General features: G+C 41.0%; 1 long non-coding RNA gene across 1 annotated transcript in view; it reads left to right on the top strand.

Annotated features, from left to right (window-relative positions):
• Positions 1 to 9,431: 9,431 nt before the first annotated feature.
• LOC122462091 overlaps positions 9,432 to 26,712 on the top strand; it is a 42,279-nt gene continuing 24,998 nt past the window's right edge. Inside the window, exon 1 of the long non-coding RNA XR_006284445.1 lies at positions 9,432 to 9,483. This is a non-coding gene — a long non-coding RNA (uncharacterized LOC122462091). The remainder of the gene's footprint in view (positions 9,484 to 26,712) is intronic.

The following is a 26,712-nucleotide window of genomic DNA, read 5'->3' as shown; positions in this document are numbered from 1 at the left end:
ATATAATCAAAGTATAGGGATGATAATCCTACAAATACTGACTAGTACTTCCACTAAGAAAAGGAGTAAACTCAGGCACAGCACAAAGTTTTAATCATATCAACGTCTTTCTGTATATTGAAGGCTTGATTCTAACTTACACAAAGGTAGATTTACAACATTCTGGCTGTGAAAAGGGAACTTAAAATGTGTATAAACAAAACTAACACCAACTGAGAATCAGTTCCTGATTTATTGTTTTTATTACTCTTTCAAAGTATAAATCAAAATACAGTGCAGGTATCAATAATGTTGATGCATTAAAGTACATATACTTTTTTGGAAATGGATTGGCACTTTTCACCCAACTATTAATAACGTTTCCTTTAAGTAAAAGGAATTTGATATTCCCAGACAATTTGTTAAATAAATGTACTCAATAACTGTAGCAGTGCTCTGAGCTTGGCACCATATTTTGTATTACTTCGCTGTTTGCATTCATCAATGGGCTAGGATGCTATGAGCGTGGTGATTTAAATTAAACTGAAACTCTAGATCAAGCACAGGTCATTCAAACAAGTGGGGCAACTCTGTTACCTCCCAGTATTCTGCTATCACAATCCCTATCCATGTGATCCGGGAACAATACAGGGCCTGCGTTAGTATCTTTGGTTGATGATGCTGGATATTGGTCTAGTGCCCCAGTTGTATTAGATCTGCCAGCAGCCTTTGATAATAGTGACTACGAAGTGGTGTTGACTCTCCTGTGACATTGGGCAGGGGTGAATGGGGGGGTGTACATTAGTGCATTCCTCCTTTTCTGGAAAATTGTATAGAATTGTGCTGAGTGGCTGTTCATTCACTCTAAGGATCTGCTCATGCGTGGGTCCCTGGGTTTCCATCCCCTCCTGTTCAACTTATTTGCCTCTTGTTGAACTAGAGGGGATGACAGAATGGAAAGATTATAAGGTGTTTTGTACTGCATTGCTCTGAATATGCTGATAACATGTAAATGTTTGCCTCTTTTTCAGAGATAGATGATATATAACAGCTTTGTTCTTTCTCAATGCCTAGCCAAGAAAGAGACTTGGATTTGAACTGTTTGAATCTCACTCAGGATCTGAGGGATGTGTTATCAGAAAGAAGCAACTCCATCAGTCGGCGACGGTTGTTATTGCTCCATCTATTGGTGGAGTGTGTACACCCTTGCCAAAGTGGTTCATAATCTCAGAAGAGTTATGTCCCCAGCGGTTTTTGGATTCTTAAGAGCCTTGTCTAATCTAAGAAAAAAGCTGTTTAAAAAATGTGTTAGCTAACAGACTCACCATGGAAGTGGTTCTGTTGCCTGTGGGTTAGGTTTTATTTAATACTGAACAGATCCATAAGGCACTCTTTTTATTATTTTTAGGTTTTGCACCCAGTAAATCAACACCTTCAGCATCCTAATTTACCCTTTCCCAACAAGCAGGTTCCCATTCCAGCACTGATTAACTTCTGCTGATGTCCCTGTAGTCACTGAGGCCCCAAAGTTATGAGTTATTACAATTTAAGAAATGCCCAGGCATCAAGGCCTTTTAGAAAAGCTAGGACAGAGGGCTAAGAGGATAAAACCGCAAAATCTAACCGATAGATTTCTTCAATAATCTAAGAAAACTCAGAGTTGCGACAGCCTTTCGCAGGAGGGTACTGCTGGTGTAGCTACACAGACCTCTTCTTTTTCCCTGTCTGTGAATGATTTAAAAATTAAATTAATATCATATTGATTTCTTTTCATTTAAGTGATAGCGTGAAGAAGTGAGGCTGATGTTTACAATCCATGCTGATGCTTTCGAGTTGGTGAAATACACCTGTGCTGAAAGAGGCAGTAAATAAAAAGAACTGAAACCAAATGGTGTGTTTATAAGGACCCTTGACCACAGAGTGGAATAATCAGAAAGGTAACTGTTTGAGTCAGAATGTACAGACTAAGCTTAGGCATACGTACCAAGTTCCCACCATTGCTGTTAAAACAAGAACAGAAATGGAAACTGTGTACAGCTGTACTGAACAACAGTTCTTGAAGTGACTTTGCATTGCATAATGGACTGTTCAAAGAGGATCAGAGAATTTGGAGAGACTTTGTATAAATGGTGTGAACTTTAGCAACTTTGGACATTCCAGCAACTAGCAGCGTTGATGGTGAAACTGCAACTTGAGCAAGCAAAACTGCAAAACTGGCCATGGGATGCCTATGGAAAGTGACTTGCAGTTGTAAGTTGCTGAAGAGAGTAAACCAATCTGTGTTCAAGGTATATCCTAAAACGATTGTACTAACAGCTATGGCTTAACTTGTCATACATGGACCATTAGTGATGGCCAAATGGAAACAAAATGAGCATTCCTCGGCCTGTTACATTCTATAGGAAATTATCTTTTATGCATTTGCTGATGTGATTTCATTGTCAAAAATGGGGCTAGGGTGTTTCAGCTTACACTGCTCACTGGTTTACCACTCAGTCAGGCTATTTCCTGCTAAATTCACATAACTGTCCTATGACTTGAGGGACAGTGAAAAGGTCTTCACTGGGACTGGAGAAACTGTCAATAAACAGATCACTTTCCAGTGCTGCCAGTCCTTTAACCTTCATGAGTAATATATATGTATAAAGAAATCTGAAAAGGGTGTCATAACAAATAGTATCTAGAAAACGCTTAACTTAGCTTAGAAGACTTGGCAATGTGACTGTCGAATGCCTACATTGCAATCTCAGGATTATTTGAATGTTTTCATTACTCAGTTCAGAAATGCAAGCTAATGATTTGGTCTTCCTAATTGATAGATGCCAGAGCAATCCTGCTGACAAATAGCAGGTATGTAATTAACTAAGGTACAAACTGCAATGCAATATTCAAAATAAAAGTCAGGTTGGTAATATGTTACTCTTAAGCATGCACTGAACCATGGTAACAGATTTTGTCAGTGAAGGGTATGTAATTTACCACAACATTGTAAATGCATGGTCTGGAACCATTTTCATGTATCTCAAGGTACTGCATCACGTTTTGGTCTTTGAGGTAACAAGAATTAAAAAGAAATTTTAATTTTAAAAAATCCCTTTGTTCTTTACTAAGCACGTAATAGATACTTAGAGAATTGGAGCAGGGCAAGAAATAACGATAGGCAGCAATAATAACCTGTTTTAGAACTAAATGAAGGCCCTGCCAGAAGTTTTGTATTTAGGAACAACGTATTAAGGCATATCAGTAGCCCATCTAGTCTATGCAGTATCCAGCAGTGGTCAGTATCAGACTAGAGGCTTCAGAGGAAGGGGTTAGAATCCTTGTCATGGTCAATCATTTAAGGTGTCAAGAAATTACTTCTCTAAACCTTGCCCTTATGCGACATAAGCAGGTAGTTGGTAATGAGAGTTTGCAGTTAGGAGCAAAAAAAAGATCAGAGTCACTCAGTGAGGCAGCCTGGATTGCGCTGGATGAGGTTGAGAGGATTGCAGCAGGAAAGGAGACCTATTGGATCAGCCAGGTTCTGAAGCTTCAAGTGACTGTCTCCATCTTTTCCACAAAAAGGCAAATCTGAGTCTCCAGTTCCAACTTTCACAATGCTGCCTGATGGTCCAGGTGAAGAATCTCTCACTAATCCTCCTTGTCCAGTGACTGCTGAAGATTTTCTTTGAGAGTGTCTTCCCATGAATCCTCCTGTTCTCTTATTAAACTATCGAGAGGCTCAGGTTTGGATGCAATGATGTTTCTCTCACACCTGAACAAAGAGGGCTGTTGAAGGGGGGTCACGGACTTCTTCCAACCTCATTGCAGGAGTACTGCTTCCTGTAGCTAAAGAGAGGAATTAATATGAAGACTCTGATCACATCTATATTCTTTATATTTCTGCACAGCCGTGAACAATGCTTAGGACTATTGTTTCTAGTGTGCTTGGAATTTTTCTATAGCTTTCTCCTTATGTATATTGAATATAGATCATTAATTATGCTTATTATTATTTATTAGTATTTTATTACTAAAATGCCCAAAGGACAAATGATTAGAGCCCCATTGTGTTAGGTGCTGTGCAAACACCTGCTCCGAAGAGTTTGCAGTCTAACACAAGGCATGAGTGAGTTTATCATGCAGAGAGATGGATGAAGCAGCAAGAGGATAGGTAAGAGTGGTAGAACCATGCATTCACTACACTCGCATGCACACTACTTTTGGGTTCTGAATCACTTACATCTTTGTTTTTAAAATCAAGTAATAAATCTCAGCAATCATCACTTGCCCCTAAATTGCCCACAGCCCTGCACCTTGTGATGTAATTTACACCTCTGTACTGTTAAATGGTTGTTCAGTGCTACCATTCTGATTTTGTAGCATCGTCTATTACAGTGATTACCAATTTTGCACAGGTGTAAATGACTATACAGTGTGCATGGCACTGGAGAGTGACGTCCAAAGCACTGTAAGGCTAGGCCTTGTTGTCCAGTGGACAGGGCACTGGACTGGAAGGGGCTGGATGGTGTCAGAGAACAGGATTCTATTTATGGCTCTACTACCGACCCTGCTGTTTGACCTTGGCCAAATCACTTCACCTTTCCATGCCTCGGTTTCCCCTTGTTTGTCATCTCTAATTGGATTATAAGCTCTTCCGGGCAATGGCTGTCTCTTACTGTGTGTCTGTACAGTGCTTGGTACAAGGAGACTTAAACTTGCTTGGGGCATGTAGGTGCTACTGTAACATAAATAATAAATAATACCAGAAAGGTCAGTCACTCCATCAAGGGACTTCTGCAATCACTGGCAGTTGCTTCCCCAGTACAATACCACAAATAACATTAATTCCAATTGCTGCTGTTCTTTGTCTCTCTTGTGCTATATGTAATGCCTGACATGTTCTAAATGAGCTTTTTTTGAATGCAATGACATGCTGGTAATTAAGCGTGCATGGGAATTTCCTATAGCACAGATCTTTATTCAAATAACATGATTTGTCAGACTGCTATGCAAAGACAACCCCTCATAGCCAGACATTGGATTTATCAGGAGATTCGCCATCAACTTTATAGTATTGTTAATTTAATAAAAAAGGATTTTTGTTTAAGAACAACATTTCCCCGGCATGGACATTGCAAACCCTCTCTAGTATTTGTTAAGCAAATGATAAGCATCATAATTTTTTATAATTTCAGTGCTATGCCTGTATGTCTCACACTATCCCAATTTCAATCATGGCCTTTGAAGCCTGTAGGGTTAGCAGGCAATGCACTGTATAGGTGCTCACTTTTCTAGCCTGTCAATTCTTTATGCATTTTGCTATTGGTTTCTATAATTTACCTGCATTTTCATTAGCTGAGCTCCAGGGCTTTTACCCTGCACTTCTAATCTTGCAAATATTTGAGCCCCATTGCCTTTGCTTTGGGAATGAAGAAATATTCTTTCTAAAATGTTATCGACCTTCCTTTATGAAGCATGTTGCTAAAGAAACACAGGAATAACAGGCACCTCACCCATTCAGCTGATGTCACTGCTGGTAAATAAGGGCTATCTGTAGAGAGCAGAGGGGTGGCAAGGGGTTGTGCGCAAACCATTTGTTCTGTTGGAATTCACAAATGTCCATGGCCAAAATGAGTTTTGGTTTGTGTGTCAGCTTTGAACAAACCCCAACACCGACCAGAACTGAAACTCCGTTTTGGAATGGGTTTTTTTTCCAGTTTGTATGGCCCTTTCTGTATCAAACCGCTAAAAATAATCCTCTGTTAGAAACCTGCCCTTTCTCTGGATCAAACAGTGCATCTTTTCTTCACTATGTTGGTCTTTTAGGCCCGGACCTAGGAAGGCACTTAACCCATTTGTGTAACTCAAAGCAAATGAGTAGCCCCTTTGAAGTCAATGGAACTATTCACATGCTTCGTTACACACCTGCTTAAGTGCCTTTCTAAATCAGGGCCTTAGACTGTCAACTTTTCAGAACAAAAATTGTCTTTATATTGATCTCCCATACTGGGCAGGGGAGAGGAAGAAATAATACCAGTGTTTCATCCAGTCCCATGACTGGTGAAGACATGCCAGTTGCTAAATTGGGGCAGAGTCTTGCAAGATGCTAAGCATTGTTGGGGTTCCCCCAAGACTCTTCCACTCAGTTCTCCAAGAACGCAGTTCGACCCCAGTCTTGTCACTCAGGTTCCTTCATTTGGCAAACAGCAAAGCTACACTGAGTTGATCAGCCTCAAGCGCAAAGGATGGATATAGGGCATACTACAAGTCCAAAGTTACACAGCAAACCTCTTTCTTTATATACAGTAACACATCACAATGAATTTACTATACATTGCTTTACACGTTTTGGGATTGGCTTCGTTACTTTGTAGGACCCAATCCCTGTACAGCATGCTCTGTCCATGACTGTTCACACCTGCTTCACTCCTTACCTCCTTTTATATTCCAGGCTATTCTTATCCATTGTTATCTTGTCCATTGTAAGTGGTTCCATGGGTGTTCCCCCTTATTTTAGCACAGACATTCTGTGTCCAGCATGCTGATCCTTTTATCTCCTTAATCCTCTCTCCCAAGAAATGAGGCCTCACCTATGTCCAATTAATCATATCAAGCCAGTCCTATCAGTATAACTTTAGGCACCTAGGCATGACAATGTCAGTCTTCAACTCTAGCACTTATTATGTAGATTGGGCAGTTACATTATTAGTATTATGCTGAACTGTGAGTATGATCAGCCTTATAGCCTTGTATCAAAAAGCCTTCTATAATTCTGAAAATTTACTAAAATGCAGGCAGGAATATATTTCATATGCTGCATAATGAGATATAAAAGTGATTGCAGTGAACAATGTTGTATTTGGCCATACATAAGGATAATATTACAATACTTTACATCGTTCTTGCCCATTTTCCTTAATTTTCTTATGTACTTTTAAACACTGATCTACATTTTTGACGGTTATTTTAACAAAAGATTGGGATTCCTTCCAATATAAATTAAAAAAATCTCCCTCATCCCACAGGACAATGAGTGTGCCTTTTACTTAAAGACTGTTGTGGCCTTTCATAAGTGCCAAAGAGACCTTCATAGTAACTCAAGAGATACAAACGCCAACATAGTATTTTACACAGTTAAAATGTCTAATCCTGTTGCTGCAATCTATAGTGATGTGAATGGCACACAATTCATACTCTTCAAGCATGAGCATGTTGCTGGCTGGTTGTTGCTTTCCAAATGTTCATCAGTAGATGAAATATTCTGCAAGTCAATCATTTCCAGTGGCCATCAAGTGAAACTGAAAGGTAGAGGGAAATATAAGTCATCTCCATCAATTCTGATCTTGTTGCAGTCAGAATCTCGAATGCAAGGTCAATGCTGAGAGGAAAATGAGATATTTCATATGCTGAAGGTCTCATTTTCAATAAATAAAGTTCCCAGCTGTATATTGGTGCCTTCTCAGTGTACCTTGAATGGCAGAACATTTTAAATTGCTACCACCAACACTTCAGGAGATTTTTCTTTGGTTATCAGTTTTCTTTCCCCAGTGTCTTACCAGCATTAATGTAAGTCAATTGTGTCAGATGTTCATGTTTTGTATAGATCTAACATATAAATTGAGCTTTTTCCTACAAAGTGGTCACAAAATAATCCATTACACCTTCTAAAACAAATCATAGTAATTTACCATTTGGGATCTAATTCATAAAATTAAAATGAACAACACGCAACAACCTTATAAAAATGAAGAAGGTAGAATATATTTTCTGTCGTGTATGTGTTACTTTAGTAAAGCATCCCAGCTATGGCTATATACCACTCTGTGTCTTCAATCAGTCTTCTCCTATACTGTAGGTTTCCGAGTAGCAGCCGTTTTAGTCTGTATCCGCAAAAAGAAAAGGAGTACTTGTGGCACCTTAGAGACTAACCAATTTATTTGAGCATAAGCTTTCGTGAGCTACAGCTCACTTCATCGGATGCATTCAGTGGAAAATACAGTGGGGAGATTTATATACACAGAGAACATGAAACAATGGGTGTTACCATACACACTGTAACGAGAGTGATCACTTAAGCTATCCACCGGGAAGGCTCTTGTCAATTTCACTTTCTGCCTGAAGACTGACAAAAGTTTTTCAGGAGGGCTTTCCCGGCAGCAGGGAAAGACTTCAGCAGTGGGGAGGCAATGGGACACTATACTGCTAAAAGTAGCACTGGAGAGGCGGGAGGCACCGCTTGGACAAGTAGGATACATACTCACAGGGCTCAGGCACGTCTTAACTCTAATCACAGTCAACTCTAAACAGCGCCTCACTGTTGATACTATTTATGCCTATGCTAGGAGTCTGTGCAGTATATGTACCCTACACACCGCCAAAAGGAGTGTGCAGTGTACACTTACCCGTAGTGCATAAAGTTAAGCACGTGTGTAAGTATTTGCAGGATCATGTATATGAGGAAATATGGATACTTAACAATATTATGCTTTAAAGTGTGTGGCCAAACTGGCAGAAACAAGTTCCCTCCCAGACAGGATAGAAGGTAGCTATTTACCTGTCTCCTATACAAATTAGGCGTGGTGGAATCAAAACAATGGAAGGGGGGTGGAAGGCCCACAAGAAGGAAAGAACAACATGGCATCCTGCCTCTTGAAACAAGGTATTTGAACTTGGGAAGATATAAGCAAAGATAGAAAGTGGGTCCTTCAACCAAGGGGAGAGGGTGTTCAAGTCTCTGGAAACTATCGGTGGGAAGCCATCGTGAACAAAGCCTGTATCTTGCTAGATTAAGTTTTAGACTTTTAGATGTGTCTTTTCACTTTTGTTTGCTTGTAACCCTTTCTAACTATGATATGTTTGTACAGCACGTGGTACAGTCAAGTCCCAATTTTAACTGGGGCTGCTAGGCACTATTGTAATGTGAATAGTAAATACTAATGTTCCGTGCTGGAAGGAAAAGAGGATATGAACTAGACAAAGCCTGAGGGGAAAATCCAACCAGATGTACCCAAGGGGAAGGAACTGGACTAAGCCTGCCTAGAGAAGAGACAGAGCATACCTAACCAATAGGAGAAACAGGACTAGAGGAGAGAAGCAGTGCTGAAATTCACACATGCCAGACAGCTCACAGGAGACAGAGGGGAGATCAGGTTAGACACTTTAAACTTCATTTGATGCTGAGGTTTGAAATTTTGTGATCTCTCAGTTGAAAGGAATTTACCTTCATGTGCTGAAAGGAATTTACCAAGTTACCAGGAATATTCCATAGTGGAGCTGTAATGCTCTGCATCTGGAAATTACAAATACATTTGTGATCTACAAAAGCAGCATACTTTTCCCCACAACCCCATTATCTGTCCTGACCCTTCTCAGTGCAGTGTTGCCTACTTATGGGAACATTTATCCCAGGATACCTCCCTGGAGGCTAGCCCTTTAAATTTGCCAGCACACAGCTGCAGCCCTGAAATGGCCATTTTACAGCTTGCAGCTGCTACGGCTTCCTGCCTCTTCCTCTTCTAAGAAGTAAGTAGTCTAACTCCTGTTAAGTTTTCCCCTTAGTATTCCTGATGAGAAGGTGTGCTTTCACTGTCTGGTTTATTATAAGTCACTGTATTGGTAGTTGTATAGTATCTGTATATTCTGAAATGGCTACAAGACTGAAGCATATTGGGCTGCGTAAGCCACTGCAGTGCCTCAGTTGTGGTGAAGTGACTCCTATGAACGCTGAAGTGTGTCAGTTTTAAAGCACTTTGGGATTCCTCTACAAATAAAACAGTATTATTAAACATAACAGGAAGACAGGAGGAGCTGTATGTGAAATGCTTTTGGCTAGGTTTTTGCCTATGTTTCTTAGGAAACTACGTTTGGTGGAAATCTCGTAGGGTACAAGAGATTCCTCCCCCGAAGAACTCTGACATCCAAATGCAATGGAGTGCTACAGGTGTAGTATGTACACACAGGATTGGTTTGCTGAGTACAGTGTACTAAAATTAGAACAGGGAACAGAATTATTCTAAAATCAATTCTAGCAAAACCTGGTGCTGAAAGACACTTTGCTTCTCCCTTTTAGATAGCTTCTTGCCCAGCAAACTGGAGATGGAATTTTCAAAAGTGGTTGCTGATTTTGGGTGCTCCAATTTTTGTGTGCCTGGCCCAAGGCAACTAGGCCTTAATTCTAAGAGGTGCAGAATGCTCCCAACTCCCACTGACTCCGGAGAGAGTTGTGGGTGCTCAGCCACTCTGAATACCAGGCCATGTATATGCCTACTTACCTCAGTGCATTCTGAAAGCTTACATTTGGAGAGTTGAGAGATGTTTGTATTTTCAAAAGCAAATCAAATGTTATGCAATGAAAAGCATCTATACTATAAAAGAATAAATGTAATTATTTCTGTATGATTTCCAATAGTGATTCATTAACCAGGGTCTAACTGTCCACAGAAAGCTGTGAATATTAGTATATATCCAAGGTATTGATAGTATGCTTATAGCTGAAAGAGGACATTACTACAATTTTTGCAGTTACAAATTGTAAATACAGAATGACGAAGAGACAAATGTCTCCCTGGGGGGCTTTTAAGAAGCAAAACCTTAATAAGCTCATCACTTATAAAAGCTGAATGCTTGCCCAGGGACAGACAAGTAAATGGGAAAGACATCATGTGGTTATGTTTCTCTTCAAGTATATCCTTCTAAGACTCTGGCTAAGCTCATTTTGTGATTGCTACCACACAATAGAATGTGCACTAAAGCAAGACTGAGTAAGACAAAGATTACATTAGCCCAAAATGACATCTTAGTCTGTAGTTACTTTTGAAATGGACAAGAATGCAAACTCTTCCAAAGGAGATTTTCTGCTTCTTTTGGGGGTACTTTTCCTCTTATCCTACTAGTCTCTAGCAATAACAATGTCCGCCAAAAAATCCTATTGCGTTTCTGCCAGTGGTTAAACTTTCCAAGGCAATCACTGCTTACTTATTTACCTACTAATGTCTGTAGATACAACTGGCCAAAGGAACAACGTTTCTAAAAATATTCATTTCCCGCCTCTCTCTCAAATTTTGTATAAACACAGTGTTATTCTTCTGGGTTTTGTTGAATTAAACTTGATACTCATTGTGGAAAGAGAGAGCCTCAAAGGGGAGAAATAGGTTTGGTTTATATTATTTTCCCGGGTGGAGTCATTACTATGATGGATGAATTGTGAAGGATACTGGCACTAAGCGGTGGTGCCGGTCCCAGTAGAAAGGAACTCTTTGTGGCGAACTGCAAAAAGGAATGTTCTGAAAGTCTGCCCAGGATGCCTGTTTTCCAATTTAGGTTTTGAAATGAATGCTTCGGGAAATTGACACTTCCATTCAATTAGCCCTGGCACGCTTTTAGTTTCTTGCAATCAGAACGTGAGCTTGAGGTAAATAACTGAAAGAGAGGCTGATCTTTGGGGTAATTAACGAGCTCTTGTAGTACCATCCATTAATACATCAAACTATATGGCCAAACAAAATATAATCCCTTGCAGGTGCACAAGACCCTCTCCACCTTGTGCCCTCTAAAAAAGCCAGATTTAACCCCAGTCCCTGTACTTAAGGATGGCTTGTAACTAATACTAATTGAAGTACTAGCTTTCCCAAAGGGGACCAGGGCCATGACTTGGCTGGGAGGAAAATGTGGCATATCCTGTGGAAAGGCATAGCCAGGGGTCATTCTGGCTCATGCTCTCCCAGAGATCCTATTTTACAGATCAGGAAAAGGAAGCAGAGTCAGTGGCTAAAGAGAAGCACCTAAAGCCACCAGAATTAGTCACCATGAACAGAATGCAATTTTCTCAATGTATTCTATATTATTTTGCACAAACATTTCTCCTCTGCTTTGCTATTCAAAACCTGAATCCAAGCTATGTACTGGTGGGTCACATACTGTAAGTCACATGGTAGCGTTTCTGTTCCCTGACCAGGCAAGCGTATTTCTTATTATTAGATCTCTGGTTTGAATGTTTGCAAACCAAGAATTAAAAAATCACTACTTTTGAGTATCTGTTCAAGTAAAACTTGACTGCTTCAGTATTTATGGAAAACCAGTGTGACAGACAGGTCAATTTCCTGTAACATCCTTGAAAGGTCTCAATATATTATGTTTATGTATTAATGTGGGCCAAGATCGCATGTAACCTCTCAGGGGGGAAGAGGGGGAGTGATAACAGATATGAGAACTGTGAGTTCAAAAGACTATACCGAAAATGTGCCAGACAAGTATGGACTTTTTGGAGAATAAATGTTCAGTGGATTTCCTGGAGATTCCCTAGGGAGAGGTTACTGCAAATTATCCAACTCCAGTTATACAAAAACCCAGCCTTTTGAAGCTACCCCTCTCCCCTGAGGAGAGGATCTTTGTCTGACGATAAGCTGTTATCAAAAGCCAAGATCAAAGGCCCCAGCTACATAAGGAAATGGTTGCTCTGCCCAGCCATTGTTCTGATTCTGAATCTGAGACAGTTATGAACTTGTAACACTGGGAAAACCCAGTCTGGCGTTTTGAAATACTAACACCTTCCAGAAACTGAGGTTGGAGTGGGGTGATCCCTGGAAAGCTTTTTAACATGCGTGTAGGTTCTCTTACTGGTTTTATAAGTTTTCTCTGCAGTGCTTTCACCTTAAGAATACATGTGCTTGCTTAGAAAGAGGTGTGTGGTAACCTGTAACTGCAGGCAACATGCTGGTCATAGCCTTTGGAAAGAAAGCATAGAGTAGGCATAGGGTTTTTTTTAGGCACACTAGCTTGCTGGACCCAGTGTAGGACAGGGAACTGTGCATCCTTAAAATCACCAGCCAGGAGGGAGTGAGGCACAGAGCTCCCCTCAGGAAAGATGACAGGTGGGAGCTGGAAACCTTTCAGTGGGTGCCCTTGGTGAACCACAGAGGGAGAAAATGGGTGTAGGTGCCCTGAAACTGTGACATCTAGCACAAAAGTGTCTGAACACAACCAAAGTCCATTCCTTTGAACATTCCAACAGATATTCCACAAACACTGTGCAGTACCTGCCCAAATTTGCTGCTAAATAAGACTTAAAAGGGAAAAGATTTGAATGAGAAAACATCACCCTGTTGGCACTCTCAGCAGAAAGGCCAAGGACCATGGACTAGAGGATAAACCATGCCCTTAGGAATGGTCCCTGCAGTTCATAATGGTGGCAAGCTGCTGGGACAATGTGAGGAAGATTTCACTGTCCAGACCCAGGTTGTTCTGGTTCCTGGGATGAGCAGAGGGTTGACATATCCAGTATTGCTAATCTGGCGCCTTTCATGAGCAATACATTTAACTTAATTTCTCTGAGGCAGGGATTGTCTTCACTTGTTTGTACAGCGTATGGGCTCTGATCCTAACTGGGGCCTGTGGGAACTATTGTAATACAAATATCCATAATAATTGTATGTGATGGAAAATACATAGCAGCTCCATGACCTCCCTTGGCCAGAGCCCTGACACCAAAGAAATTAAATGAGCCACAAAAGGATTGGACTTTCACAACTAGGACCACAACTATGCAGTTATTTGTGTGAATATAACAGGAGAAAACTGAATGTAAATTTTGCTGCAAAACCAACAACTAGCCTTTTATCTTTCTTTGTCTCTTAAGAAAGAAAGAACCCACCTAGTTATAAAGCTGGGATCCACATACCTAGCAAAATATATCTTTCTTCTACGACAGAAGTAAAAACTAAATAAAATAATAAAATGTAGTCATCACTCCACAGATTAGATAAATAGGGTGAGAGTTTCAAAAGAGTCCAAGTGATTTAGGAGCAATTTACCATGACTTTTAATGAGAATTGCATTCCTAAATCACTTGGTTGCTTGAAGAACGAGGAGTACTTGTGGCACCTTAGAGACTAACAAATTTATCTGAGCATAAGCTTTTGTGGGCATCGGATGCATGCAGTGGAAAATACAGTAGGTAGATAGATAGATAGATAGATATACACAGAGAACATGCAAAAAATGGGTGTGCTGAGAAAGCCTCACCCATAATTTGGTGGTCCCCAAATCTGCACGTCTCCTCTCCAATACTTTTATTGAGTGGGAAAGGTAATTTCACCAACCCTTTTTCTTCTAACATTTATATGTTGTATATATGTTGTATTGTGAGAGATGGAAACCACTGTTTACAACTAGTGGCTTTGGGGATCTGATAGCATCAGAGTGATAGTGCCATGTTATGTTCCCTTTCTCATGTACCAAAGACGCTGCACCCCAGAATGTGGGGTTAGATTTCACCTTTTGATAAGTATTCTTGTTCACTTTACCTCAACTTCAGACTTCTTTCAAATACAACTCTGCAGATCACTGTGTCTTTCACAGGAAAGAAAAAGAGCTGGTTAGGCAAAGTATTTGAATACTTATTATTGCCCTAGTGATTTGTAGGGCTGGAAATTTTATTTAAAAAAGCTTGTAAAAGCACATGTCATGAAAGCGTTTATAATGATTAAAAAATATCCACATGCAGTGTTGTTGTAGCTGGGTCAGTCCCCGGATAGTAGAGAGACAATGTAGGTGAAGTAGTATCTTTTATTAGCCCCGTTTCTGTTAATGAGAGAGACGAGCTTTTGAGCTTACACAGAGCTCTTTTTCAGGGCTGGGAAATGTACTCCAGAGTGCCACTGCTAAATACAAGCTGGAACAGATTGTTTAGCATAAGTAATTAGCACATATTTCAAGGGACCATTCAAGGTGAAGTGGCCTGTTAACATTAACATTAAAAAAATAATCTGACAGGCTTTCAAGCCTCAAGGAAACGTAGTTAGTTAATTTTGGATATACCGTATATACTCATTCATTAGCCCATTCATTTATAAGCCAACCTCCCAAGAGGGATAGGTAAAAATAGTAAAAGCTGTATGCCCCTTTCATAAGCCGACCCTATATTTCAGGGGTTGGCAAACTTTGGCTCCCAGCCTGTCAGGGTAAGCCGCTGGCGGGTCGGGACACTTTGTTTACCTGGAGCGTTCACAGGCACGGAGCCCCTCAGCTCCCAGTGGCCACGGTTTGCCGTTTGCGTGCCACTTCCCACAGCTCCCATTGGCTGAGAACAGCGAACCGCAGCCACAGGGAGCTGAGGGACTCCATGCCTACAGAAGCTTCAGGTAAACAAAACGACAATGTATTAGATATTCAATTCAATCATTCCATAGAGTTTAAAATCATCAAATTCTGTTGTAGACCCGTTTATAAGCCGACCCCCACTCTTTGATGCATCACTTTTTTACCAAAGGGTGTGTTATGGGGTGTACTCCCCACACCAGCCTTGGAGGAGTTGAATTAAGCGAAGTGGGCCCAATCAACCAGTAAATGGGGGAGATTTAGGCTGTGCGGAAGGCACTAATTAGAAGGAAGCTCACCTGTGAGGGAATAGGCATGGCTTCTAGAAAGCTTTTAGTTTCCTTTCCTGAGGCAAGGGAGAAAGGCACCTATGAGAAAGGGTTTGCCTAGTAGGCCTAAGAGACAGGGGTCTGATTAGGAGGGCTGGAGAATGAAAAACTTAGAGAAGCATGGTAGGAAGTATGAGAGATGAGAGCAGTAAGGTAGATGTAGCTGCAGACCTTAAATGCTTGCTGTAGGGCCCTGGACTGGAACCTAGAATAGAGGGAAGGCCTGGGTTCCCCTATTCTCCACTGCAGAGTGGTATTGCTGGAGGCAGTGAACAGGAAGACTGCCTAGTCACCATGGGAATGACCTAGTCAGGGCAACAGGCCTGAGGACTGCCTAATGCTACTTGTGCAGAAAAACTTTGAAAGACTCCCCCAAAAGGGGAAATCACAGCATGAACTCTGGAGGGCTGAGTCACGAAGCAGCCGTACTGCTACCCTGTAAGCAGGAGGAGAGGCAGCACTGGTTAAAGAGAAGAAAGAGGGTGCTGAACGGAGCTAATCCCCAGAATAGCCAGAAGGTGGCACCACCCAGTAGTAAGTGCAAGGCACTTAATTTTGTAGAGAAGAGTTTAGTGTATGAGATGAGCATTTGGCATCAGTCCTTAACTCTGTCATGTGCGTAAGTTTCAGCAGTGATATCACATGATGTTACGTCTAACATATGGAAGCAGAGTTGGGTGTTTGGACATTTTAGTCAACATTTTATAGAGGTACAAACCTGGATGCCTAATTTTAGCTGTCCAAATCTGTAATCATAAAAGACATCAGTATTACTGTTGTGTTGTCAGGGCTCCAACTCCTGAATGTCAGGCCAGTCTAGCTGGGGTATGAAAAAGAAAATTTAATGCCCATATCTGCGATGCGCATTTCTGCATAATGGGCATTTCTGCAATGTCAAATCTAAGGAAAGCTACACTGTTGCTCATTGTAATCTCTTCCCTCATCAGATGATACCCTCTCAGCCCAGAATCCTACTAAGATAATGCCCTGCCTGAAGAACACAGGAAAATAAATTCCTATATTGGAGAAAGTAAAAAAAGACTGAAGAAAGAGACTATGGTTTAGCATGCAATAGAGGAAGCTTTCTTGGAATCTTCGAGTGTGTGGAGCTTCTGGGAAAGGAGATTAACTCTTGGCCTCTGGTATCTAGCACTTCTGAGACAGAGCTGGCAATATGCCTCACTGAGCCATTATTCTGCACACATGAGACTCTGATAAGTGGTAGAAGTACAACATTATCAGATTTTCTCCATCCTGCAAACCTAGCTACAGTGTCTCTCTTATTTCCATCCAGCAATACAGTTTCTCTGTAAGACCCTTCAGCAGTGCTCTGCACATGACATTTGAAAACAAATGCCAATAGCTCTCCAAAAATGTAAAGAGGCTAGTATTTTATAAATAGCCTACCTATGAATGATTTCAAGTACTACTTGCTGTGACTGGATTCCCAAGGGGAGACAACTGAGATCACTCAATTAGGGTGAACTGCAACAAATGGGGCAGACAATCCTCAAAGCTGGTGGATATTCCAATACTTAGAATTACCAAGCCAGCACAAAACAGCTTCTAAATTACCTCACTGGTTGCCCAGAAGCCAACAACACAGTTCCCTTAAAGTAACCCAGTCTCAGGCCTCCACCTAGACACCTAAGTCAAAAATGATGAAGATTACTGAAAATAATATTCATCATACAAAAAAGTTCTTCCAGTCCCAAAGGACTGGACACATTACTTCCCAGATAATGAATATTCCATGCATTACCCAAATACACACTTACAGCCTATTCTTATTAACAAAACTAAAATTTATTAAAAAAGAAAAGAGAGAGAGTTGATTAAAAGATCAGTATACATACAGACATGAGTTCAATTCTTGAGGTTCGGATTCATAGCAGAGATGGTGAGCTTTATAGTTGCAAAGAGTTCTTTTAAAATTTAGTCCATAGGTTACAGTCCAATGTCCAATATTATATGCAGGATGTTCCAGTTTAGGACTGGGATCTCAATCTTGTGACTCAAACTTCCCCTGATGAAGTTTAAGCAGATCTGAGATGACAGGATCACAGTCCTGGGTGAACAATAGGCTTTTGATGTAACCTGTTTCCTAAACCTCACTGGTAATTAACTACATGGATTAACATAAACTGCTTAATGGATAAATTATATTATCACAAACTTTAAAGAGACATATAGACAATGACATTACTGCACCCAAGATTCATCTAAATGTTAATATTCCCTTTTGATCTTTCAATCAATAGCTGTCTATTTACATGGCTAACATTTATGAATACACACATACAAGTAATATTACTTCTAACAACATAGGTTTGCATTTCAAAGTTCTAGCCTATTTACTAGGGAATGGCTCTAATTACCCTTTCTAACACGTCTCCACAGGTTGACTCTGGGTTAATTAGCCTGCAGGATGCTTAACCCTTTCTGGCATTGTGTTACACTTTGTATAAGATTTGTTGCAATTATATAACAGTAATAGCAATAATGATTTGCATGTTCATATTTTAATTAGACAACGTCACACTTGCTATTATTTATAGTGCCTTATACAGACATTTCTTTAATTATTCCATTTTGATCTTGACACAATACTTATTAGAGCAGATCTCCAATATCCCATATAAAAATGAAATGTTTCCATCACTTGACTTTAGTGTTAGTTTATCAGATAATATTTTATTAGCATTCAGTTCTCTTAGTATTGCAATTGTACTCTTTTTAGTAATGTACTTCCTATATCTAAGCTTGCGATAGTAACCTGTGAAATTGCTGGTATGCGTTGTGGTGGATAAACGGGGCTTGAAAAAGCCACTCGCCTATGATGAGTTTAATAATTTTCTCATGTGAGTGGCATTAGCTGCTGCAAAATGTAAGCTTTTATGTTATTTAAAAAAAAAGTGTAGTGACTACAACCTTCCAAATATGAGCCTAATGTAACCTATATTGTGGTGTCCGATGGACCGTTCCAGGGTTGCTGCTTGTGCTCAGAGCATTCCCAAGTTGCAAAAGAGTGAAAACCAACCAGTCTTTTTAGTGTTTGCTGGTGCTATTCAGCATCCTGTGAACAGCAATGAAACTAATAAGAGACAAGTCAATTTCACTCTGCTGTCTGGGGACAGTTCTGAACAGCAGTTCTGGAGACTGGAGTGAAGGAATAGGGATGAGTAGAGTAGTGGAGATATTCACTCACAGCTGCTAAAGGAGAGGTAGACTACTCTGTGCATTAAGCTTTGTAACCCTGACTCAGGCTGGATGATTGGGACCAGAAAATAAAGTCTAGTGTCTTCCTAGCACCCCTGTGTATCACATCTTTATTACAGAGGGTGAGCTATTCCTAGACTTTTTAAAAGTCAGTCCATTACATCTCTACACTCATGTACCTTTGAATGCTGAATAGTTGCTATATTTTTGCTGTATTGAAATATATACATATACTAAAACATGGCTCATGGTATAGCTCCGAAGACGCCCCCGCTTTACTGCTGTATAAATAGGTGTCTACTCCCAACATCCATTACCCACAACTGGTATTAATAGACCTTCCAAAAGTTTTGCTGGAAAAAATTACAAGATCTCCTGGATTTTAATTAACTAAAAGAGCAAGCAGGACTCAGAATTAGCTTCTAAAATGGATCCGAGGCAAACAGTGAATAAGATGAATGACAAGGCTGCCTAATACAGCAAGCTGTCATCATGTACAGCTTCTGTAGAGTATTTATGGTCTCTTGGTAAGCTAGAGAAAACACACTAAACCTAATGGAAGCATGAAGAGAAAGGACTAATAGGGACATGTCCTGAAACACATGAATATGATTAGTACAATAACTTTTAATCTTGACTAGGAAGTGAACCGATCAAAGTGCAGTGTGACATTAGAATGGAATTTGTCATCTAGCTTTCATACTCAAGTAAAAAAATCAAGGGTTATTGGACTTCAGGATTTATTTCAGATTCTGGCATCTTAAAAGAGACAACCCATGGAGAGTCAGTCATGAGATGTGGATTCCATTCCAGGCTCTGGAAAATTACTCTTAAGAAGCCTATAAAAAAACCTCAGGAACTATCTGCCCTCGCATTGCAAGACACGGGATAACCCAGACAGACCCAGAGTCTGTTCCAATATAGCATTTACTATGTTTTTTCTGCTCTTTATCTCCAGGCTACACTTCAGCCAGTGTGCACTGGCTATTTCCAGGTGCGTCATCTTCCAGGTTTAATTAAACTAAAATACAAATTGCCTCCCATCCTTCCATCTCCTTGCTATCCTGCAATTTGTTAAACCACCCAGGAGAGTGAGACCTTCAATGATAACTGTAAAACAATAAGACATTCACATAAAAGCGTAACTGCTCTTTCCTGCCAGCTCTTATTGCCTCCCTGAGCAATAAAATGAGGTGCAGAAATAGCACACAGGAAACTTCCATTCAAAGCACAGAGGTTAGATGGAGGCCTGGTGCCTCAGACCTCTTGATGCTCTTGTTTTTAGGTTTATGTAAGTGTTTGCCTAAAATTTCAACACTCGTTTACTACAATATTTCCTAGGTTTAACTAATAGTTTAATTTTGAATTTATTCTTGGCTCTTCCAAAACAAGACAATAAGGAAAGGACTCAACCATCCATGAGCTTGACCAGCCAGTTCTCTCTTAATATCTTGGCCTCAGGCTTGACCCAGCTGTGTTCCCCAACCTCACTCTAGCTAGACTCAGTCATCCGCCCTACCCACATGCATTCTTCTCATCTAATCTATTGTGGCCTAAATACTTGAGGTTGCACTTTGTACAACCGCAATTCGTGAAGCGCAACTACAAATAGGAGTGCATCTCTGAAAATCTAGGCCTGGGTCTCCCTCCCATCTACTCTGAGTCTGCCTCATCTAGTCACCCCCGCTACTCTTGATTTATGTTAGAATATATAGAATTAAGATGGACCCCAATCAAAAGCACAGATCATCTTCTTAGCGTATGCGCTATGTGCCTCAGGTGCCACATGACCAGGATTCATCACTGAATTTAGTCCGCTGGTTGGATCATTAGCTTCCCTGGCTAATGTGACTTTTGCCTGAGGAAGGATTAAGCTATGATGGAGAGATTCTGCTCTAGTGGCCCTCAGATGTGCTGGAGACGATGCCCAGAAGCGACATTGTAAATGGGATCTCCAGGAAGAATTCTGGCTGAGTCATCCATAATCTCCCTAGAGAGAGTGTGGCATTCCTCCTGCCAGCCAACAGAACTGGCTATTGGAAAGGCAGGGGCAAAACTGTAGCCCCACATTCTTCCCTCCTGGTCCGTTTTTAGACAGCTGAAAATAATGGTGATAGCAACGGGGAGTAAGGCTTATGCTGCTCAGTGGGATTCTGACCAGCTCCTGAGCAGGGGCACAAGGAGGAGGAACTCCTGGCATCACCTTTAACGCACACCTGATATGGGATGGTCAGAATCTGGCTTTGAGTAAAGAAGCCAATGGGACACTGACGTTATTGAGACTACTCTCTTAAGTCGGGGCTGCAGATCAAGCAACTAGTAAGAACCTATGGTCTTGGTTTCAGGAGCAGTATTATCTGAGGAAGGAGAATTAGGTGATGGTCCAATGTGCTTTCTGCTTTGAATAATACAGGAGTATCAAAGGGAGGTAGATTGAGAGAAACTGAATCTATGAGAAACCAACTTACTCTAGTGGAACTATTCTGTACTGCTGAGGAGACTGGAGGTTGTTTATTTGCTGGCAAGCTTGTATAATAAGGTTGCCGTAAGTCACTTTAACTCTCTTTTGTGTAATTGATCTAAAGTAAATAAGGGAGCCCCTGATATTTTTCATCTTGGGGGACTTTTTGTTTGGTTGGTTGTTGGGGTGTTTTGGTTTTGTTTCACCCCTCCCATTCCAAAACAGTAGTGGTGTGATTTGAATAGTGAGTTACGTGACAGCTAGGGTTTGCTTATTGGACTTGGGAGAGGGTAGGAAGGGAAGATCGCAAGGAGTACTGGCAAAAGCTTTGCTGTTTTGTAATGCTGGGGTTAGGTTAAGAATGTCTGGGGAACCGTGACTGCTTTATTGGTAACCTTAATTGCTAGAAGTGCTATAAATCGGGGAAGGCAGAGTAGCAATCATCTATGCATTAGTCAGTTTGCTTGGAAAATTGCTAGGGACAGACTGTGTGGACATATCCAAGCCTGGATTTTTATTGGACATGTTTGCTGCTTTGCCTTGGGTACTGTTTGTCTAGTATTAGTTCTCTATCCCTGCTCCCACCTTCACTGCTTTTTCTTCAATGAATAACACTAATCATAAAGGTTTTGGATTTCATTTGACTTTGCTTGTGGTATAATTATTATACATGACTAATTGTTAAATTAGGCATTATATAAAAGCTAGATATTATTTAAGAGTCTGCTCCCATTGAAACCAATGGTAAACTCATGGAACTGACCGGAACAGGAGTGAGTCCTAAAATAACCTGTCCTTTTAAAAAGGGGTAGAAAGAGAACCCACATTTAGTACCTTTGTGCTGACAATAACAGATTAGTTACATGTGGGTTTTCATGTTCAGCTAGTCAGTACAATGATAAAACAGACCTGACAGTTACCTAGGGATTCAGGGGTAAGGATCCCATGGAGATCAGTAGCTGCTGCCTACGAATCACTGAGGATAAAATATGGCCAGCAGTGAGGATGAAAAGCTGGGGTGGAGTCATGTTTACCATATCACAGGCAATACAGGAAGATTTATAAAACTTCATCAATAATTCAACACCTGAGCAGATTCGCCTCAGCATCAGAAAGCTCCAGCAGGAAAAATCAAATTTGTTTCCTTTATTCTGCAATTTGATGATGTTCATAACTTTTTATTAGAAATGGCACCAGGTAAGCATTTTCGCTGAACAAAAAGCTCTGGTCATCACATGTCTTTTTATAGAGGAATAAACTGAAAGAGCCATCAACTGGTAGCAAGTTCTGGTCACTACTGACCTGGGCTGTATTTGAACCACTAAATCTCCCGAGCCATTCAGTCCCCAAACATTAGAACTAATAACTGTGCAACCATCCTTGTAACAAGGGATAAATTCACAAAAGGATTTAGGTGTTGCATCACCTACCTTTTGGGCACCTAGAAGATCACTGGGATTCACAAAGCCTGACTTAGCTGCCTACCATCCCTGTACAATGCATGGAGAGAGAGAGAGGTGCCTAAGCCAGCACATTGAGCAGGGAGCTGCCTAAGATAGCTAAGGGGAGATGTTGAGGAGATGGGTGTGTCCTAAGCCTTGCCCCTCTCTGAGTTAGGCATTTAGGTGCCTCCCTGAAGCATGGGCCTATCTCTGGCAAGGATTCTCAGTCATAAACCCCTGTACCAGAGGTGGGGGCCTAATATGTTTCTTGCAAGAAATGGTGGTGGTCACTGGAGTGGGGAAGTGGATCTAGGTTTCGCACCTCCCAGGTGAGTGCGCTACACATCAGGCTCTAGAGTCATTCCCACTCTCTTTCTGGCCCAATGACTATCCAACCATGCACCTACAGTGGAACAGCTTCAACAGGAGAGATTGAGGCATCAAAATATCAACACCAAAGTAGCCTGTCGCCAAGTGGTTAGAGCACCCTCCTGAGAGGTGGGAAACCCCTGTTCAACTCCTTTCTTCCCATCAAACAAAGGGGGAAATTGAACCTGGCTCTCATGCCCCAGAAGAGTGCTCCAAACACTGGTCTAAAAGAAATTAAAACAATGCGATGGGTAAGAAGACGACCTTCCAAAAAATGGAAGAAATCAACATAGTCTGCTGTATAAAACTATAGACTAAATCCAGCCCTGAGGGGGCATAAGGGCAGAGGGGAATAGATTGCTAGGGAGCATCCCCCACCACACTGTCCTACTCAGCACGAATGGTATTAGGAGAGTTAAATCTCTCAATAATTCACTCAGGCCAATAGGAAAGATCAATGGACCCTGCACTGGCCAAAATCTGCAGGTTAAAGAGCCAGTTTCCACATACCATAAAGCAAGGACATGCTAGGAGCATGCTTTGCTTCTACTCAGAGGAGTAGCAAAGTGTGCTCTAAAGCACCCAGCCCCAAAGAGGAGCACTGCCTTTCCTGGATAGAGTCCTCCCGAAAAGGTCACAATGGGCAGCATTTCTGTACCCCTCTTTTGCCTGTGTGCGCAGGGCTGAATTTATCCTTATAGGAAAACATAAGCTTACATAAGCTGGTTAAAGGGGAGACTACAACGGGTCACACTGAAAGGTGAACTGTCAGGCTGGAGGGAGGTTACTAGTGGAGTTCCTCAGGGATCAGTTTTGGGACTAATCTTATTTAATCTTTTCATTACTGACCTTGGCACAAAACACGGGAATGTGCTAATAAAGTTTGCGGATGACACAAAGCTGGGAGGTATTGCCAATACAGAGAAGGACTGGGATATCAAACAGGAAGATCTGGATGACCTTGGAAACTGGAGTAATAGTAATAGGATGAAATTTAATAGTGAAAAGTGCAAGGTCATACCTTTAGGGATTAATAACAAGATTTTTTGTTATAAACTGTGGACGCATCACTTGGAAGTAACAGAGGAGGAGGAGGACCTCAGAGTATTGGTTGATCACAGGATGACTATGAGCTGCCAATGTGATATGGCTGTGAAAAAAGCTAACGCGGTCTTGGGATGCATCGGGCGAGGTATTTCCCGTAGAGATAAGGAGGTGTTATTACCGTTATATAAGGCACTGGTGAGACCTCATCTGGAATATTGTGTGCAGTTCCAGTCTCTCATGTTTAAGAAAGATGAATTCAAACTGGAACAGGTACAGAGATGATCCGAGGAATGGAAAATCTGTCTTATGAAAGGAGACTCAAAAAGCGTGGCTTGTTTAGCCTAACCAAAAGAAAGCTGAGGGGAGATATGATTGCTCTCTATAAATATATCAGAGGGATAAATATCACAGAGGGAGAAAAATTATTTAAGGTTAGTACCAAAGTGGACACAAGAACAAATGGATATAAACTGGCCACCAGGAAGTTTAGACTTGAAATTAGATGAAGGTTTCTAACCATCAGAGGAGTGAAGTTCTGGAATAGCCTTCCAAGGGAAGCAGTGGGGGCAAAAGACATATCTGGCTTCAAGACTAAGCTTGATAAGTTTATGGAGGGGATGGTATGATGGGATAGCCTATTTCTGGCAATTAATTGATCTTCAACTATTAGCGGTAGATATGCCCAATTGCCTGTGATGGGATGTTAGATGGGATGGGATCTGAGTTACTACAGAGAATTCTTTCCTGGGTGTCTGGCTGGTTAGTCTTGTTCACATGCTCAGGGTTTAGCTGATCGCCATATATGGGGTCAGGAAGGAATTTTCCTCCAGGGCAGATTGGCAGAGGCCCTGGGGGGTTTTCGCCTTCCTCTGCAGCGTGGGGCACGGGTCACTTCCTGGAGGATTCTCTGCACCTCGAAGTCTTTAAACCACAATTTGAGGACTTCAATAGCTCAGACATAGTTTAGAGGTTTGTTACAGGAGTGGGTGGGTGAGATTCTGTGACCTGGGTTGTGCAGGAGGTCAAACTAGACAATCATAAAGTGACCTTTTGACCTGAAAGTCTATGATCCTATGAAAATGTTCAGAGTTTCAAGTTTGTATTTAAAAAAACAACCAAAACCCTGAATGACAGTGCCAAGACAAAGTTTCTCCAATCACACACCTACCATACCATGAGAATCACGTCAGTAGGAAGCACTGATGAAAGGTTCTAGCAATAGGTCTCCATTCATACTCTAGCATCGTGAATGTCCTAAAGAATGAGGTGAAACTACATTGTCTAAAAAAATCCAACACAATTCAATGCAGCCGAAGCCCTTATCTAGAGCTGGCCACAGGCAGCTCCATTCACAAGAACACTTTGTCACAGGTTCCATTCCCCAAGCTCTCTCTCAAACCACACCCACCTGCAAAGCCACCAATAGAGGTTGGAGGAAGATGATTACAATAAGATAAATTGTTAATTTGAACATTAAATAGTTTTTTTTTCAGCCAAAGACTCCAACGCTGAGCATTTAGTTAGAGTAACATAATTCTGAATCAGCTAAAGTACTTAGTCCTTATAATGAGTATAACACACTTTTTTCAAGACCCCTAATGATCAAAGAATACTACCTGTACAAAGCTCGGGTGCACAAAGTAGGCTATGAAGAGTAAATTATGGTGAAGCTAAACATGCAGGAAATGTGACTGACACTAATTTGCAAAAATGAAAAAATCCTGTTGTAACCAATGATCAGTATCAAATGTTTGTCCTTGAACTAGTGAAATTATATTAATTTAATGGACTAGAATCTCTAATACCCCTATATATATCTCCAGTTCATTACATTAAATACCTTTACTGAACCCATGAGCAGAATCATTGCCACAGGACACACACAATTGACTCTGAAAAGGAATATTTATTTGGCAAAGTCCACAGCGGATTTTAGTAGTCCCCATTTTTAAACATACTAAATAGGAACCTTAGTAGCAGTCAAATTAATCAGAGCGTCTTCGCTTACTATATTGATTTCCCTTTGCTGAGGCCAATATCCCTTATTTGGCAGTCTGTATTGGGGGGGGGGGAGGATTCTACTTCACCTGCTAACAGGCTTCCCATGTACCCATTCCTGTTAACCACTAGAACTGAACTGAGTGGCTCAAACAAATCATTCTCTGTATATCATGTAGTGGTAAAAATGGTTTACTCATTAGTTCAGGACTAATGGGTAACTCCAGCATTTCACAAATTTCACTGAGTTTAAGGCCAGAAGGGACCATTAGATCATCTAGTCCAGGGGTCCACCAAGACAACCTTTGTGAATCACATCCCACCTTATCCATTTTTTTACTTGTAACCTTTCCCCTCACAAGAGTGAGAAGGACATGGACACCTAGCATTGCTAATGCGTTTGTTGTATTAGATAGCCTTTTAAAAGCATGTACCTTGATATCCACAACTTTTCAGGGAAATGTTTCTCAATTTCAGCAATGAAGTGTGCCTAGCAGGCATTGTTACCCTTTGTGCCTGTTCACAAAGCCACTCATTCACAGGGTCACAAATAAATAGTCAAGAGAGAGGGCCAAATTTGAGTGAGTGGTGTTGCAACGTGGCACGCAGGACCACAATGCCACTCAAATGTGGCCTGGCCGCACCTCTGTCATGACTATACATTTATAGACTATAAATACTGTATTAGAAGGCTCACCACACACTCAAGAAAGCTGGGGGTATGTACCTCTCCTTGAGAATCTCTGATCTACTCTGAACTCCTGTACGTCAAAGGCCATTAAATTTCACCCAG

Source organism: Chelonia mydas, chromosome 1 (assembly GCF_015237465.2).
Source record: "Chelonia mydas isolate rCheMyd1 chromosome 1, rCheMyd1.pri.v2, whole genome shotgun sequence".
Classification (NCBI taxonomy): Eukaryota; Metazoa; Chordata; order Testudines; family Cheloniidae; genus Chelonia; species Chelonia mydas.
Note: the sequence above shows the minus strand (reverse complement) of the source record. Positions and strands in the feature narration are given on the sequence as shown.